The sequence below is a fragment of the Natrix helvetica genome (genome assembly GCF_964273705.1).
Source record: "Natrix helvetica genome assembly, chromosome: 2".
In the NCBI taxonomy this organism is placed as follows: domain Eukaryota; kingdom Metazoa; phylum Chordata; class Lepidosauria; order Squamata; family Natricidae; genus Natrix; species Natrix helvetica.
This window is the reverse complement of record NC_138552.1, coordinates 252,469,642-252,486,570: the sequence shown is the minus strand read 5'-3', so window position 1 is coordinate 252,486,570 and position 16,929 is coordinate 252,469,642. Positions and strand designations below refer to the sequence as shown.

The 16,929-nt window shown below is 41.2% G+C and overlaps 1 protein-coding gene across 1 annotated transcript in view; it reads left to right on the top strand.

Moving 5' to 3' along the window:
- PTK7 (protein tyrosine kinase 7 (inactive)) overlaps positions 1–16,929 on the top strand; it is a 95,760-nt gene that overhangs the window by 1,565 nt on the left and 77,266 nt on the right. The gene's annotated exons all lie outside the window — the stretch shown is intronic.

Here is a 16,929-nt window from a genome sequence, read left to right as displayed (position 1 = left end):
TTTCCATCGCCCGCCGCCGCTGCCACAACGGCGTCTCCCCCTTTTCTCCTCCCCTGCTTCATTAGACCAGGCCCAGCAATTGCTCGGTGCCATTCAGACTGAACAGCGGGATCTTTCTCAAGCTGGCAGGCAACATTTCTTCTGGCTCGCTCGAACGCGTTGGTTTGAAACTGCTCCAAGAAAGACGAGAAAGGGGTGGCTGGAGGAATGGAGGGGGGGGGGAATAGATGCCAGCGCCTTTCTTTTGCTCTATCAGAGAAATGTTAAGATTCCATTCTTGATTCCGATAATAAATCTCTCCGCTGCCCTACTTCTGAATGGTCCTGAGAAATAAGTGCCAGGTTAAATAAAGCAATATTTATTACTGGACAATCCTACATGTGCTCTTTCATAAACAATTTTGAGTTGAAAATTTCCTTAGTAAAAATTCTCAGGATTCTGAATTTTTGCCTACCAACCAATGTCATTAATAAATGTAAGCTTCTAAAGCAGTTGTGACAACTTTCGGTCTAATTTAAACCTTGATGATAGGTGCTGAATTTCAGACTATACCCTGAAATTTAAATTAACATAGTTCCATATATGGTGGAATCGGACTATCTTGCCTGAGAAACTTGGCTAATGTTTAAACCTACGGAGAGGAGAGGATGGGAGATTACTTTTAATTTACCTTTCCAGTAATAACGCCCATTGATTAATTAGAAGTGTCAAAAAGTTTGTTATACACATATATAGGAATGAGATTACTGGCACATCTGTAATCAAGTGTTGATAGAAGATTGTGAATTTGAATATGAGTGAAATCTCTGAATAAGTTATTCACGTAGACAGGGTGTATCATGCCGGATTAGTAGCTGGCATGTTATATATCTGAATTGCCTTTGCTCTATGTGATTTCTTGATATTAAGAATCCAAGAAAGGCCTTGCAGCAGTTTTGATCTTGGAGATGATAATCTTAACTGAAAGTTGCTTCACATATTAGAGAATTATCTGGTACAGTACTTAGGTTATACAGTGTGCAAAATAAAGCAAATGTTAAATGTTTTGTCCTCTAACGAGCAATAAAATTTTATAATAATAAATTGTGCTGTTGCTGTTAGAAATGTGCACTGTTGGCATACTTGTCAAAATGTTGAATTCTAGTAATCAAGATTATTTTTAATTCTTTATTAATGAAAAATGCTTTTCATCAGTACATATGAAATAATTGTGCAAAATAGCAGTTGTATTTAATGCTTAATATTCTCTTCGAGTTTCATGTCATAATATATCTGATTTCAATATGTAATATATGCTCACTAGATACAGTGGAAGAAATTGAAATTTTAACAGATATTGATTGATATTTTTCTGTGAAGATTTTTGTCATGTGTTATATTTAAATTTGTAAGTTTTTTTTTAAATCAATGGATGATTTGGATTTCAGGAAGAATTCATCTTATTGAGAGCAAATAGAACTATTTTGTGGCTTGAAAGGATTTTGAGGGAAATTAGTTTTCAATCATAAACTGGGTTCATGCGTTCTGTTCAGCTATGGCTTATTTTTGTCCACGTTTTGGTAAATCTCAGGTGACTGAGTTTTTATACTTAGTTCAAGTATGGTATATGGAATGAACTACAATTAGGACCAAATGTTATAAGCCATAACATGATAAACCATTACAAACTTTAGCAGCCAACTTCTCACTCCATGTTGTGCCCAAGTCAAACTATTACCTCATGGAACATCCTGACCCAAAAAAAATTATAATCCTAAAATTTCAGATGTTGGTTTTAAATTATTGATGTAAATGCAATTTTTTATTTTGTTTACTAATGTCTACATATTTTATTTGCTTTGAAATGAAACAGATATTTAAATCTTGGCTTTAATCTATAATTGATATTTGTGAGAAAAGCAAATTGCTTCCTTACATTGAATTGATAAATTTATTCACAAGATGAGCTAACATCTAATTAATTTCAATAACACATTAATGATTTTTAGTATTTTAGAGTTATATTCATGATATTTCTGGATTTAGAAATATTCTTTATCCCTTCAGAAATTATTATTTATTTTACAGTGTCTCCATCCAGGGCTGCAACTTCCATAACATTTTGTTTCTTTCTTGCATGACTTATCTATCTAGTACTCAATTACCTTTGGAATATTATTCCAAATACATTGCTAAACTGCAGGGAATAATAAACTATTATGATTTTAAAATATGACAGATAATAGACAACAGTATATAAAAGAACAATGCTTTATTTGTGCAAAGAACATGAAAAGAGATTGGAATCAGAAGAAGGTTTGTAAAACTTACTCCTATTGTGTCATAGACCTCAGTGGAAACTAAATAAAATCTGGGGATCTGATGGATTAAACTGTTGACTTTGTTGAATAGAGGAGATCATCTATATAGCATGTCTGAAACTAATTAATTGCATGTGGCCTATGGAACAAGTCTCCCTGAAGAATGAATTTCATCCATCAGGCATGCAGAACATTTGTATAGGAAAGTGCTAATTAGTGTCTCCATGCTTTAGGACTTAGTATTTATATTTCCAGCAAATACCGATAATGCACCATGGAGCTGAACACATGACATTTCTAAACTACTTAAATATCAAGTTATTCCTCAAAAGAGATGCCAAGGGCAAGTAAGTACAAGAATAACCCATGAAAGAAGCCAAGAAATGCATGAAAATGAAGCTGGTATGATTAGTTTAAATTATAGGGCAACAGCGTGGGCATGCTGGATGGAATGGCAGAAACCTTTGAAGTAAGGTAGCTGTTAAATTATGAAAGCAGCCTTTGTGCTACCTTTTCACTGGATGCAATATCTATATCTATAGGGTGGTGTAGGCAAACCTCAAACCTCAATCCTAATGTGCCTAGTCTGTTTGGCATATTGCATTTTGTTCTGCAACATTGTTATAATAAATGTTATAATAAATGTATATTTATAAGAAATAAATTCAAAGACAGGGCCTTCCGGAGGTCTTTTAGACCGAATGTAATAAATGGTCACCTCTGTGTCAATAGTATTGGAGATTTGGCTTTCATTTTGATCATAGCGTAGTTTTTTATTTAGGTAAAAGCAAATAAAATTAGGAAATAGATCCTCACTTTTAAACCATGTTTATATCTACTTTATATGCTGTGATAGAGCTGTTTATAATTTTCCATAATGTCCTAGAGCAATTTAGTTTCTTCATTTTCTATTACCATATATATTTTGTGGTCCCATCAGTTCTTGCTTTTAGTGAAATGATATTTCTTGCAGATATCTTACAACTTATGATGAGGATGATTGCATTTTATGATTATGATCATGGTTTATCACTTGTTACTTGAATACAATAGAATAGCAGAACAGAACAGAAAGCTGAGTAGGAAGGGACCTTGTAGACAGGGATGGGTTCCACTATTGCTGGTTTGCTCAGGGCCGTGCCATGCGCACACGCACTTGATGCGCGCTGCATGCACATGCAGAGTGTGACAAAAATGTATCTGCACATGCACCGAAGGCAAAAGCAAGATGGTATGCCTACTATGCTGCCGAGAGAACCAGTTCAGGGGCACAGCATGCCTGGGTCACTGCCAGTTCCAGTGACCCAGGCCGCCGAGTTACTACCAGTTCAGCCGAATCAGTCCGAACCAGTAGGAACCCACCTCTGCTTGTAGGTCATCTAGTCCAACCTCCTGCTCAAGCAGGAGACCCTATACCATTTCTGACAGAAGGCAGTTCAGTCTTTTCTTGAAAGCTTCCAGTGATGAAGCTCCCACAACTTCTGAAGGCAATTGTTCCATTGGTTGATTGTTCTCACTGTCAGAAAGTTTCTCTTTATTTCTAAGTTGAATCTCTCCTTGATCAGTTTCCATCCATTATTCCTTGCCTGGCTTTCAGATGCTTTGGAAAATAGGTTGACCCCCTCTCCGTGACAGCCCCTCAAATATTGGAACACTGCTATCATGTCCCCCTTGGTCCTTCTCTCCACTGGACTAGCCACGCCCAGTTTCTATAATCGTTCTTCATATGTTTTAGCCTCCAATCCCATAATCATCTTTGTTGCTCTTCTCTGTACTCTTTCTAGAGTCTCAACATATTTTCTGTAGTGTGAGGACCAAAATTGGATGCAGTATTCTAGGTGTGGTCTTACTAAGGCTTTATAGAGTGCTTTTAGTACCTCACATAGTCTTGATTGAATCCCTCTGTTAATGCAATTTAGGATTGCATTGGCTTTTTTGGCTGCTGCCATACACTGTTATCTCATATTTAATTGATTGTCCACTAAGACTCCAAGATCCCTCTCAGAGTTACTGCTATTAAGCCAGGTTTCACTCGATCTATATGTGTACTTTTGGTTTTTCTTGCCTAAGTACAACACTTTACTTTTCTCTACATTGAATTTCAATATACACTGATAACTTATGCACCGGAGACAAATTACTTATGTGTCTAATCATGCTTGGCCAATAAAGAATTCTATTCCAGTGAACCATTGTTGCTACTTTCTCGTGTCCTTGTTTGTAATCAATTTGTGTGATCTTTTTGCAGCATCTATCTAGGTGGCTCACTTTTTCTTCAACTTCTTTGCGGGGATTGCTACCTGTTGTCTTCTTCTCAATTCTGGCTTTGTGTGTGATTATTCTTTAGGCTTGGTCTTGTGCAGCCAGAATTAGCCTCCCTCTCTCTTTCTTCAGTTTTCCTGCTCTTAGCCATTGCCATGCCTTGTTGCTACTCTACTTGCTAATTTGTATATGTGTGTGTGTACTATTGATGTCTCTTCTCTATTCTTCGTTGGGTCTCTCTTGTAGCTAGATGGTGACTCCAGTATTCAGTATTTCTTCATGAGGTACTAGCTTCAGTGCACCTTCTTCACTGTCCTTCAGATATTCTTCCAATACCCCTTTTTCTCCTCCAACTGTCTGCTATACTTGCAACATTCCAAGCCCCCTATACGTGGCTTGCTGGAGAAAAAAGTGCAATGTCATAAAGAGTATTCTCTTCTTTAAATAAATGGTGTTTATTGGTTTACTTGTAAATTATTTAGGCAACACTACTTGTTCTTTCTCCGACTCATCTATAAACCATACATAGCCCAACATATGAATTTGTACCTTTGTTTTCATGGGTCAAAAGAAAAACATTGTATATTGATTCTTGCTTTTGTAGGACTTATCAAAACAATGCTTAAGTTACCGGTAGTTTGATGTGCTTTCAGTCAAAACGAAGCTGCTATGTAACACCAAAAGTAAAATCTTTTTTTTTTTTCATTCTGTGATATTTTGGATTCTACAATGTATAGTCTAAAATCATGTACTGTAAATTGCACAATAGTTTTCCATAAAAATTCTTACTACTGAATGACAATATTGTGAACAAATTTTATTTTTTCTTAAGGAGGAAAAAAGATATTCTCATTAAATTTCTGTCTATGCTAAAATCCTAGGGACTCCTTCATTATTGTCTTCTGTCACATCCACTCCACAATCTTGCGACTTAAATGATCAAAGTATTCTTAGCTCTAAAAGCTAGCATATCTTCGAAGTTAAAGGAGCAACTTCAGCAAGATAATTTCCACAATAAATATTTTATGTTCTTTAAAAACACATACATCTTCCTTTTAGGACATACTTGTAAATCCAGACACATCCCCCAAATTCAATACTCTAGATATTTTTCATTGACACAGCACCACATTTTTAGGAATTACAAAACAAAAATCCATGTAAGAGCTATGTTTTCAATGAAGTTTTTTCTTTTGCTTAAGGCTTTTTTTTTTTTTAAAAAAAAACCACATTTCTAAGAAAGTACAAACTGATATTTCTCTAAAATGTTCTTAATTATATTTTCCTTGCGTATAAAAATACAGTGTGGTTTGGCATATTAGGGAATTCCCAAAGAGCTGGTTTACACTTAATAATAAACTATAGTGGAAAGAATCACACATGACAAAGGAAACCCAAATATTAGAACTTTAGATTTGGAGGCAGTTATGTGCTTTGGAGTGCATGGGGATATAACAAAGCACCCAACTGCAGTTTATTAAAATAGTTATATCTTTTCTTTGCACTATGCATCAAGCTGCTAAAGCTGCAATATATGGTCCTGGGAAAAGAAAAGTGTGCTTTATGGAACTGCACACAAGAACGCTATCCTTGTATAGTTGTGTTCTCTCAACCCCATTTTTGATGTGAGTCTGAATTGCAACATTGTCCAAATAGTAGAATTTTGATTATAATAGTAAAATCTAATACAAAGTAAACTTAAAGGAACAAAGGTAAATAGAAAGAAATAAAAAATACAAGGAAAAAGAAAAAAAATAAGGATATATCAAAGACAAGATATATGTGACTTTCATTCCTACGTCAGGCCTACAACCATCTTTTCTTTTGGATCTTTGGCCTGCCACACTTTCTCTTAATAAATCGGAACTTTGAGAAATACTTTGCCTTGGACTCTGATTTACTTTTGGATGCTATTTGGAACACTGACGTTCTAATCACAAGCGTAAACACATTTAGTAATTCTATCTTACCTCTTCAGTCAACATCATATCTCTTTATCTGTAAACAAATTCATAAATATTTTCACTATTAATGGAAAATCCATAAGGGGTAGGCAGAGGTAACAACATATCTAGCTTTCAGCTTGATTTAATAAACTTCCTTCCTTTAACTTATAACAGTCTTCATTTTAGTTGATTCAAGTATTCTCATAGGATTTGATGTCTCTTCATTTCCATCACATAGTCCTTCAAGCTTTCCCAAACCTATAAATCCAATAGGACAAAATTATCTAGTCACTCTCTTGATTTGTCATCTGTATTCTCTTTTAAATATTAAAACCTCAGCCAGTTTCTTTTGAACATCCAGTGAAACATTTTCTAAATCATTATGTCGGCTTGTCAGTTTTACATCAATGTCAATACCATCCCTAACTTGTCAAACAAAATTTAGAAATTTAAAACATTTCAATAGATCTTTTAGACATAGTCGATTCATAGAAACCAACAACCTCCATAGTAAGGGGAGGAGTATCCAGGATGGGTTGACTTGTCCTCTCTTGATTGGACTGAGTCAGATAAGCTCTTTTAGCCATGCCTTGGTCATCAGGCGCCACCCAGTTATCGACTCAGTCCATCAACGGACGGCTGTGTTCATCCTGAGATCCTGAAGAAACTTAATGGAAACTTTAAATTGCTGCAAAAGCAATTGAAATTGCCTCCATGCTGCCTGATCATTCACTAGGGGCTGAGGAAACCCCCTGCGGGAGTAGATAGCCCACGCAGTAACCGCTGAGGCGGCATGCAGCCAGGTTGCAGAGTGAGACCCAGGGCGCTAAGTGAGGACTCACCAAAGACAGGCAAGCGAGCTCCGAAGAGGCCCTGGCAGCATGGGCAATGCCCAAGGAGGCTCTAAGGGCGCTGGAGTGCTCCCCCGCTCCCCTCAGGGGTTGAGCGATGAACCGCTGCATTTTAAAATGCCCGGGAGTGCCTGCACTGGCAGCGATCAGGGAACAAGGTGAGAGCTGAAGAGGCTCAGAAAGAGCTGCAGGAGGCAGGGGGAGGCGAGAGAGAGAGACCTCCCCAGCGGCAGCAGAAGCCGTGTGGCAGCCTACAAAGGCACAAGCCATTTCCATGTGCTCCAGCAAAGAGAAGTCTTTTGAATTTGGAGCCAGGGGCCATTTTTGAAGCCACATGGTCCAAGATGGCGGCCCCCAGCAGCTCAGAGGAGGCCGGCAGGAGCCAAACTCTCAGCCCTGCAGCAGCAACCACTGGAGGCATGGAGGAGCCCTTAAAAGGGTTAGAGACCATCGCAGAGGCAGTAGCTAGGGTGGGGGAGGCAAGCAAAGGCCAAAAGGAGGAATATCTCCGTCAAGGAGGCTAAAGAGGCAGGCGGTGGATCAACACCCCCCCCCCCCAATCCTACCTCCAAGTATTAAAGGCAGAGGCATCTGCCACAAGGCCAGCAGCAGGAAGAACACCCCCCCCTCCTGGAACCTGAGGAAAGATTACCAGGTTTCTCTTCACCTGGCAGGGCTGTAGAAGGGGACTCCTCCCTCCAGGTGAGGATTCCCTTCGCCTTTGTCCTCCTGTGTTCCGGCAACCTTGCTATCACGATTTATGCAAGCCCTATTCAATCCTCTTCTGAGGGCCTGACTAGCCAGAGGAGCCTCAGACAAGGCAACAGATAATGGCTGAGACTTTCCCTTTAAGAAGATCTTCCCTGTAAGGAATAACTTCCCCTTTAAGGAAGAGAAAGGAAAGCAGCAGAGGGGGGCGAGAAGGCTCTCCGTGATCTCCTGTTAACAGCAGGAGGCCACAGGTGAGAGCGGCAGCTCTTAGCAGCACAAGCCTTGTTTCAAAGTCCTGAGAGCAGGGCTATTGTATTTGCCCCACAGAGCCATTTGAAAAGAAGATGGCGGCCCCCTGCAGCTTGGAGGACACAGGCAGGAATCAAGTCCTCGCTTCTAAAGCAGGCAGCCCCACTGGAGGGGCAGAAGAGCCTCCAATCAGGTTAGAGATTACCCCTGAAGGTCCATCCAAGGGTGGGGGCGACTAGGCAAAGAGCAAAATACAATGCAATGCAATACAATACAATACAATAGCAGAGTTTGAAGGGACCTTGGAGGTCTTCTAGTCCAAGCCCCTGCCTAGGCAGGAAACCCTATACCGTTTCAGACAAAGGGCTATCCAACATCTTCTTTGTGGCAACCCCATAGATATTGGAACACTGCTATCATGTCTTCCCTAGTCCTCCATTTCATTAAACTAGCCATACGCAGTTCCTGCAACCGTTCTTCATATGTTTTAGCCTCCAGTCCCCTAATCCTCTTTGTTGCTCTTCTTTGCATTCTTTCTAGAGTTCCCACATCTTTTTTCCATTGTGGTGAACAAAACTGGATGCAGTATTCCAAGTGTGGCCTTACCAAGACCTTATAAAGTGGTATTAACACTTCATGTGATCTTGAATCTATCCCTCTGTTTATGCAGCCTAGAACTGTGTTGACTTTTTTGGCAGCTGCTGCACATTGCTGGCTCATATTTACATGGTGATCCACTAGGATTCCAAGATCCCTTTCACAGTTACTACTGTTGAGCAAGGTACCACCTACACTGTACCTGTGCATTTCTTTCTTGTTGCCTAAATGTAGAACTTATCCTTTCACCATTGAATTTCATTTTATTAGATAGTGCCAATGTTCAAGTGTGTCAAGATCCTTCTGTATCTTTAGCCTATCTTCTGGAGTGTTGGCTATCCCTGCCAGCTGGGTGTCATCTGCAAAGCCATTTGAGGCAACAGCATCTAATAACATTTACAGCGGTACTTCAAGAAACAATACTACTATCAGGGTGTATATATTGCTAACCCAACTGTTAGCTTACATACCTAACACCCTCATCCAAATCGATGAAGATGTTGAAGAGTACTGGGCCCAAAACAGAGCCTTGGGGTACTCCACTGCATGCCTCCCTCCATGTAGATGCAGTTCCATTGAAGACTACACATTGAGGGCAGTTGGTCAACCAGTTACAAATCCATCTGGTGTGATGCTGTCTAACCCACATTCTTCAACTTTATCTAGTAGTAGGTTATGGTCTAGCTTATCAGAGGCCTTACTGAAGTCCAAGTAAACTATATCGACGACATTCCTCTGGTCCACTAATTTTGTCACGTTATCAAAGAATGCAATAAGATTAGTCTGGCATGATCTGTTATTGACAAACCCATGTTGGCTTTTGGCTGTTACTTTGTTGGCTTCTAGTGTTCGCTAATTCGTTACTTGAATATCCTTTCCAGAATCTTCCTGGTATTGAGGTCAGGCTGATAGGTCTGTAGTTTCCTGGATCTGTTTTTCTCCCTTTTCTAAAGATGGGAACCACATCAGCAATCCTCTGGTAGTTCCCCAGTGCTCCAGGATCTCTGAAAGATATAATTCAGTTGTTCAGAGATCTTGTCTGCCAGTTCTTTCAGAACCCTGTGGTGTAATCCATCCGGTCCTGGTGATTGGAACTCGTCTAGGGTAGACAGGTGCTCACTTACCATTTTTCCCTATTTCAACTTGTGTTCCTACTCTGTTTTGTGGTGCTGTTTTTCGATTGGTTGGGCTGTTTTATCCCTTTGTGTAAAGACAGATGCCAATCATGAGTTAAATAGTTTTGCTTTCTCCCTGTTGCTTGTTACCTTCTTGCCACTTTCTCCCAGCAATGGACCAGTTGTTTCCCTAACCTTTTTCTGGGTTTTAACATGTTGGAAGAAGCCTTTTTTTTGTTATTTTTTTACTTTTGTGGCAAGCCCTCCTTCATTATGCGCCTTAGCTTTCCTCACTTCATCTTACACGCACTCTAGTAGCTGACCAGCGAACTGCGTCTGCATCTACAAAGTTTTGCAATGCATTCTAGTGGCTGACACGTGAACTGCGCCTACATCTACAAAGTCTGGCATCGCACCCTAGAGGCCGACAAGTGAATTGAACTCAAAGAATTCATAATACATTTAGAAAAAATTTTTTTGAGCTAATCCTAGTCATAGAATCATAGCACCCTTCTAGCCATGGCAAAAGCGTCAGATAGGCCGGTCCCCATGCCGCAACCCACCACAAACTCAGAATGGATGTCTGACTATGAGAAATCGCAGAAGCATCTCAGATAGCCTATGATCTTAGACAGCATTCGCTGAGGGCAGAACATACAGCAGGGGTGTAGAACATCAGAGCCCACGGGCTCAGCTGGATCGAGGTGGACAATTCGGAGTGGAAGCTGCAGCTAGCAATCTTCGAGGAGCTGGCAGAGCGCTTCGGACACCCAGAGGTCGACCTATTCGCCACCCCTCTCAACGTTCAGCTCCCGAGGTTTTACTCCAGGTACCGGACACAGGGGGCGGAGGGGGAAGATGTTCTCCGATGCCCTTGGCCCTGGGGGGGGGCTCCTCTATGCCTATCCATCCTTACCCCTGATCCCTGGGATCATACAAAGAATCTTGGGGAAGGGGGCGGAGGTGGTACTGATTGCCCCACACTGGCCCCATAGGCTTTGGTTTGCCGATCTCCAATTCCTCTTGGTGAACAGGCCCTGGAGAACCCCCCAGGAGAGGATCTCCCTCAGTCAGGGGTCGCTGGATCACCCGGACCCTCAGTGGTTCCAGTTGACCGCTTGGCACTTGAGCAAAGCTCCCTGAGGGAAGATCTCTCCTCCCTCAGGGTTATACAGACTTTCCAGGCAGCTAGTAGACCCTCCACAGAGCGCATTTACAGCGCTACATGGCGGGCTTTTTCAACATGGTGCATCTCTAGGGGCCACAATCCGGTCTGGGCCACTGTTGCACAAGTTCTGGATTTCCTTCAGGTGGGGCTGGACCAGTGGTGGGTTTCAAATTTTTTTGGAACCTACTCTGTGGGTGTGGCCTGCTTTGTGGGAGTGGCTTGCCTGCCATGTGACCGGGTGGGAGTGGCTTGCCGGCAATGTGACCGGGTGGGAGTGGCTTGCTGGCCATGTGACCGGGTGGGAGTGGGATGTTAGAAGATCCCAAATGAAGTTAGAAAGGCTGGGTCCCAAACCCAGCTGGCTTAACTGGGATAGGGGGAATAGGAATAGTCGGTATTTAGAGGGAAGTCTCCCAACTTCCCCCCTTTGTGTGTCACTCTTTCTCTCTCTCTCTTCCCTCGTTTCTCTCCTCCCTTCCTCCTCCTTTTCCTCTGTTCCCCCCAGTTTTTCAAGCTGAGCCATTGGGGGAGGTCAGAGGGAGAGAGAGACGGATTGAAGGGTGCAAAGAGATGGGGGCGTCCCATTTTGAGAAGCCTCCCTTAGCAAAAGATCGCTGAGAGGAGGAACGGGAGGATTCCCCACCCCACTCAGCGCTGTTTTCAATGGGAGGCTTTTCCCCCTCTCAGTTCTTTCCCTTCCCAAAAGATCGCTGAGAGGAGGAATGGGAGGATTCCCCACCCCACTCAGCGCTGTTTTCAATGGGAGGCTTTCCCCCTCTCAGTTCTTTCCCTTCCCAAAAGATCGATGAGAGGAGGAAAGGGAGGATTCCCCACCCCACTTTTCCCTTCCCAAAAGATCGCTGAGAGGAGGCACGGGAGGATTCCCCATCCCACTCAGCGCTGTTTTCAATGGGAGGCTTTCCCCCTCTCAGTTCTTTCCCTTCCCAAAAGATCGCTGAGAGGAGGAAAGGGGGGTGATCGAGCAATGGAGTGGCTTCTGGACGGCCAGGGGCGAGCAACTGAGTGATAGGGGCGGGGCAGGAACTTACTTCCGGGTTCATTGTCCAACAGAACCGGTGCGAACCGGTAGGAACCCACCACTGGGCTGGACAGAGGGTTGGCTCCCAACACAATTAGGAGACAGGTCTCGGCCATTGCATCGGTACTCCTGGGCGGTAGATCTCAGACACTGACTCACCATCTGATGGTCAGGCGGTTCCTCAAGGGGGCCTCCAACTTAAATCACCCACGGTGCACAGGTACCCTTCCTGCGACTTACACAAGGTGTTGGATGCTCTGACAGGCCCTCCGTTCGATCCATTATGTACTGTCTCTCTGAAGTTCCTGACACTTAAGGTGCCCTTTTTGGTGGACATCTCCTCCGCCAGGAGGATATCCGAACTGCAGGCTCTGTCTACCAGGGAAGATCTCTGTGTGTTCCACCAGGAGAGGGTAGTGCTAAGGTTGGACCCCTCCTTCATACCCAAGGTGTGCTCTTGCTTCCATTGCTTGTGGGAGCTGATATTGCCCAATTTCTGCCTGGACCCTTCTCACCCATTAGAGAGGAAGTGGCACACCTTGGACGCAAGGAGGGCTCTGAGGATTTACCTCAGAAGAACCAGGCCGAACAGGAAGTCGGAAGCCCCATTTGTTTCTTACCAGAATCCCTGAGGAACAAGGTGACCACCACCACGATAGGCAGGTGGCTAAGAACCTGTATGGCTTCTGCCTGTCAGGCACGGGGTCTGCAGAACACCAAGTTCTATTACAGTGTGTTCTACACAAAGCGCGGCCACTTTGGCGGCCTGGGCCACGCAGGCCTCACTATCTGAGATCTGTAGGGCAGCCACGGGGTCTTCCCCCTCACCATTCATGAGGCATTACAAGTTGGACTCCTCAGACGTAGGGTGTTGCAGGCTGTTCACAAGGCGGGGGAGAGGTCTCACCAGACATAAGTTTGGGCATATACTCAAATGTGTAACCCTCCCTAGGGACGTGTAGGCTTTGGTATGTCCCATCCTGGATACTCCTCCCCTCACTATGGAGAAAGGGCCTTGGTACTTACCTGATACGCCTCTTCTCATAGTGGGGGAGGAGTATCCAGCCCCTCCCTGATATGGGTATGTTGCGAAATTGTTATGTTGTTTGTTGAACTGTTCTGTTGAAGTAATAAATAAAGGTTTGAAATTAAAATAAAGTCTAGACTGGATGACACAGTCGGATAGAGTTCTTCGCCGATAACTGGGTGGAGCCTGGTGACCAAGGCGTGGCTAAAAGAGCTTATCTGACTCAGTCCAATCAAGAGAGGACAAGGTCAACCCATCCTGGATACTCCTCCCCCACTATGAGAAGAGGCGTATCAGGTAAGTACCAACACCCTTTTTCAGGGCTACCTTTATCTCTTCAGGATATTTTTTAATTTCAATAGTCTACCCATCAATTTTCTGTTAGTCTTCTATCCAGTCACTAGCCAAGATGTGGCTCTTGGGTTACAGGTAGTCCTTGACTTAGAATTGAGTCCAATTTTTTTTTTTTTTGTTATGTAAAATTTATTAAGTGAGTTTTACCCCATTTTATGACCATTCTTGCCACAGTTGTTAAGTGAATCATTGCAGTTGATAAGTTAGTATCCCAGTTAAGTGAATCTGGCTTCCCCATTGACTTTTTCAGAAGGTCACAAAAGATTATCACATGACTTCAAGACACTGCAGCTGTCATAAATTTGAATCAGTTGCCAAGCATCTGACTTTTGATCACATGATCATGGGGCTGCTACAATGGTTGTAACTGTGAAAAACGGTCATAAGTCACTTTTTTCAGTGCCATTGTAACTTAACGGTCACTAAATGAACTGTTGTAAGTTGAGGACTGCCTGTATTTTATTTAATCAGATCAGGTTATATGCTGTTTATTTGCCTAACCTCACCACAAAATAGACTCATAATAGCTCAGTTTTATTCAGATTCAAAAGTCTTCTAATTGCTTTGCAGCGTCTCTCAACTTGCTTAATTAGTATTAGCTGCGTAGGCCCCGCAAGACTGGAGAAGATACTAGCAATGTATTTAACTGCCTGGATTGTTTCTGTGTTCTAGCCAGTTGACTTTTACAGGAGTCAAGGATTTGTCTCAAATACTTTAAGATAATTATTTATAAAACCCCTCCCTGCTGAAAGGAACAGTGGGAGGATAGAACAATAAATGTGTAATCTCTCAGATTACTATCCTCCCATTGAGTACAGAATATCCAGAGATGGCCAGTTACATGTGTTGGGCCAAACACATACAACTTCATGGTTAACATGGAACTCTGTGTTTATTGTAATGAATTTAGTGCGTTTGTATTTTCTTTGTTATATGTATTTGTGGACACATCTGTTACCATTCATGTAAATGATTGCTTAGAGGATGCTATAGAGCAGTGTTTCTCAAACTTGGCAACTTTAAGTCCTGTGGACTTCAACTCCCAGAATCCCCCAGCCAGCATAGCTGGCTGGGGAATTCTGGGAGTTGAAGTCCACAGGACTTAAAGTCGCCAAGTTTGAGAAACACTGCTATAGAGGAAGGCAGCTGCATATATAAAGAAGAATTGGCCGTAGAACACTACTATAATGACTTCTTTGGAGTGTGTCAGTAGCCATCTGTGTACTATACAGCTTTGAAAGGATAAAAAGAAGGAATGTTTATCAGTTTCCTAGTACAGCCTACGCCTTCCCTCCTGATTTCCCGTAGAACACCAAGGGTTGATCATATGTTTAGCTGTAGTAAAAGGATAATAGAGAACAGAGACTAAGTGTCTGAACATGAAGCCCATATTAACTTTCTTGCTGTTGGAACTTTTAAAAACTATACTAGATGGAAAGAAATAGTGGTATATGATAGATTATTTGCTGATGTCCAGTTCCTGTGCTCAGTATTTTTAATGTACTCTTCGCTCATTTAGTTTATATATTATTGTGTTTTCCCAAAAATAAGACCCAGCTGGAAAATAAGCCCTAGCAGGATTTTTCAGGATAATCATAATATAAGCACTACCCCAAAAATAAGCCCCAGTTAAGATCATCAACCAGATGGACACATTACTGTATCTCCCCCAAAATAAGACCTAACAGGAAAATAAGCCCTAGTGCATCTTTTGGAGCAAAATTAATAGAAGACCAGATCTTATTTTGGGGGAAACACGATAGTTGAAAAACAATAGCATTATATTGTTGCTGTGTGTCACAGATAGAAAATATCAATGTGATAATGATCTTAAAAATTTGTAAATCATTATTGAAATGCATTTATGTTTTAAAATATTAATATCTTTACTGTTGTAGTGTATTTTTAGTTGTAGCTATTTTCTGTTCACTGCATTTTCATTTAAAAGGAAAAGCAGCAAACAAGTCAAAACAATAATAGGCATTTACTTAATTAAAAGCTGAGAAGATGTTTACCAGTATAACAGAAAGACAAGATAAAGAAGAAGAAAAGAAATGGGGAAAGAAGGAAAGGGGAGGGTCAATTTAGCATAACGAAGTTTTATTTTTAATTACTAGCATGAGCAGACATACTTTGGGAAAGTGATCTGCTATATTGGCGTAAAGAAGAGTTCTTGAGCTTTTCAATTATTCTTTAACAGCAGGAACCATTCTGTGTAAAGTGAATGTGGAAAATGAAGGAACAGCATGCAACACAGCAGAGAGTTCAGGAGTATATGATCTTTTTCAGATACAATTTTCTTTTATGAAACTGCTTTTTTTAGCTATCTTTTCACAAGGCGGGTTTTATTTATTTTTAATTAAAGCTATTTCAAGGTTGGAAATTGAAGGAGGAGAGACATTTAATTACCACCATTTTACTGTGTTTAAACTATTTTTGTTTAAGAGTGCATTCTTTATTATTCAAGTATTGAATCACACATTAGTTCAATTGTGTGCTAATCCAATTATTGATGAATAATTGCTGACAAATAGGAAGTGTCCGTAATTCAGGTTTCTCAAGATGGCCACCGTATGACTCTTGCCTTTTTATGCTTTCTCATCAGTAATAGTATGGGTGGATATAGAAACCCTAACCTTGCTTGGCCTCACTTGTTTCTAGTTAGGGTTAGGCTATGCATTTAATAATAGGACAATGGTAAATTATAGAAGCACATCACAGTTTTATGTCTGATAAATTTGGGCACTGCCGGGGGAGCAGTAGCATCTTTTAATGGCAATTGAAGATTTTTTAATGCAAAGATATGCAAATAGATATCAATAGAAAAGAATATATGTAGTTTTTGGTTGACCAATGGAGTCGTGCTCTCTGAGATTGGTTGTCTGCTTGTAGAAATTAGTATAGTAATTAATATAACATTAAAGTTAATAAATGTGAAGTTTGTATCATGTTTATGTACAGTAGCTTGCCTGCTGGTGTTGGTTGGGATTGCCATTTTCTCCTTGGTTTGATTAGGGTATTGTTTTCTGCTTGATTGTTTGCCTGGTGTTAATCCCTGTTTATCTGTATGTTAGCTGCTGAAGAACATGTGCTCTGGTCTTCTTGTTTCCTTCTAGGCTTTTTTTTTTTAATTAGAGCACTCTTTCTTTCTCAAAACAGCAAAAGTTTCAATATTTCCATCTTTTGGTTAAGCTGTTATGCTCAATAAATGACTATTTTGGCTCCAACTAAAATTCCATTTTGTTTCACTTTCAAAGTATTTTCTTGGAGTGTAATTGAAAAATGCCCTTAGTTGAAAATGATTTTGCAG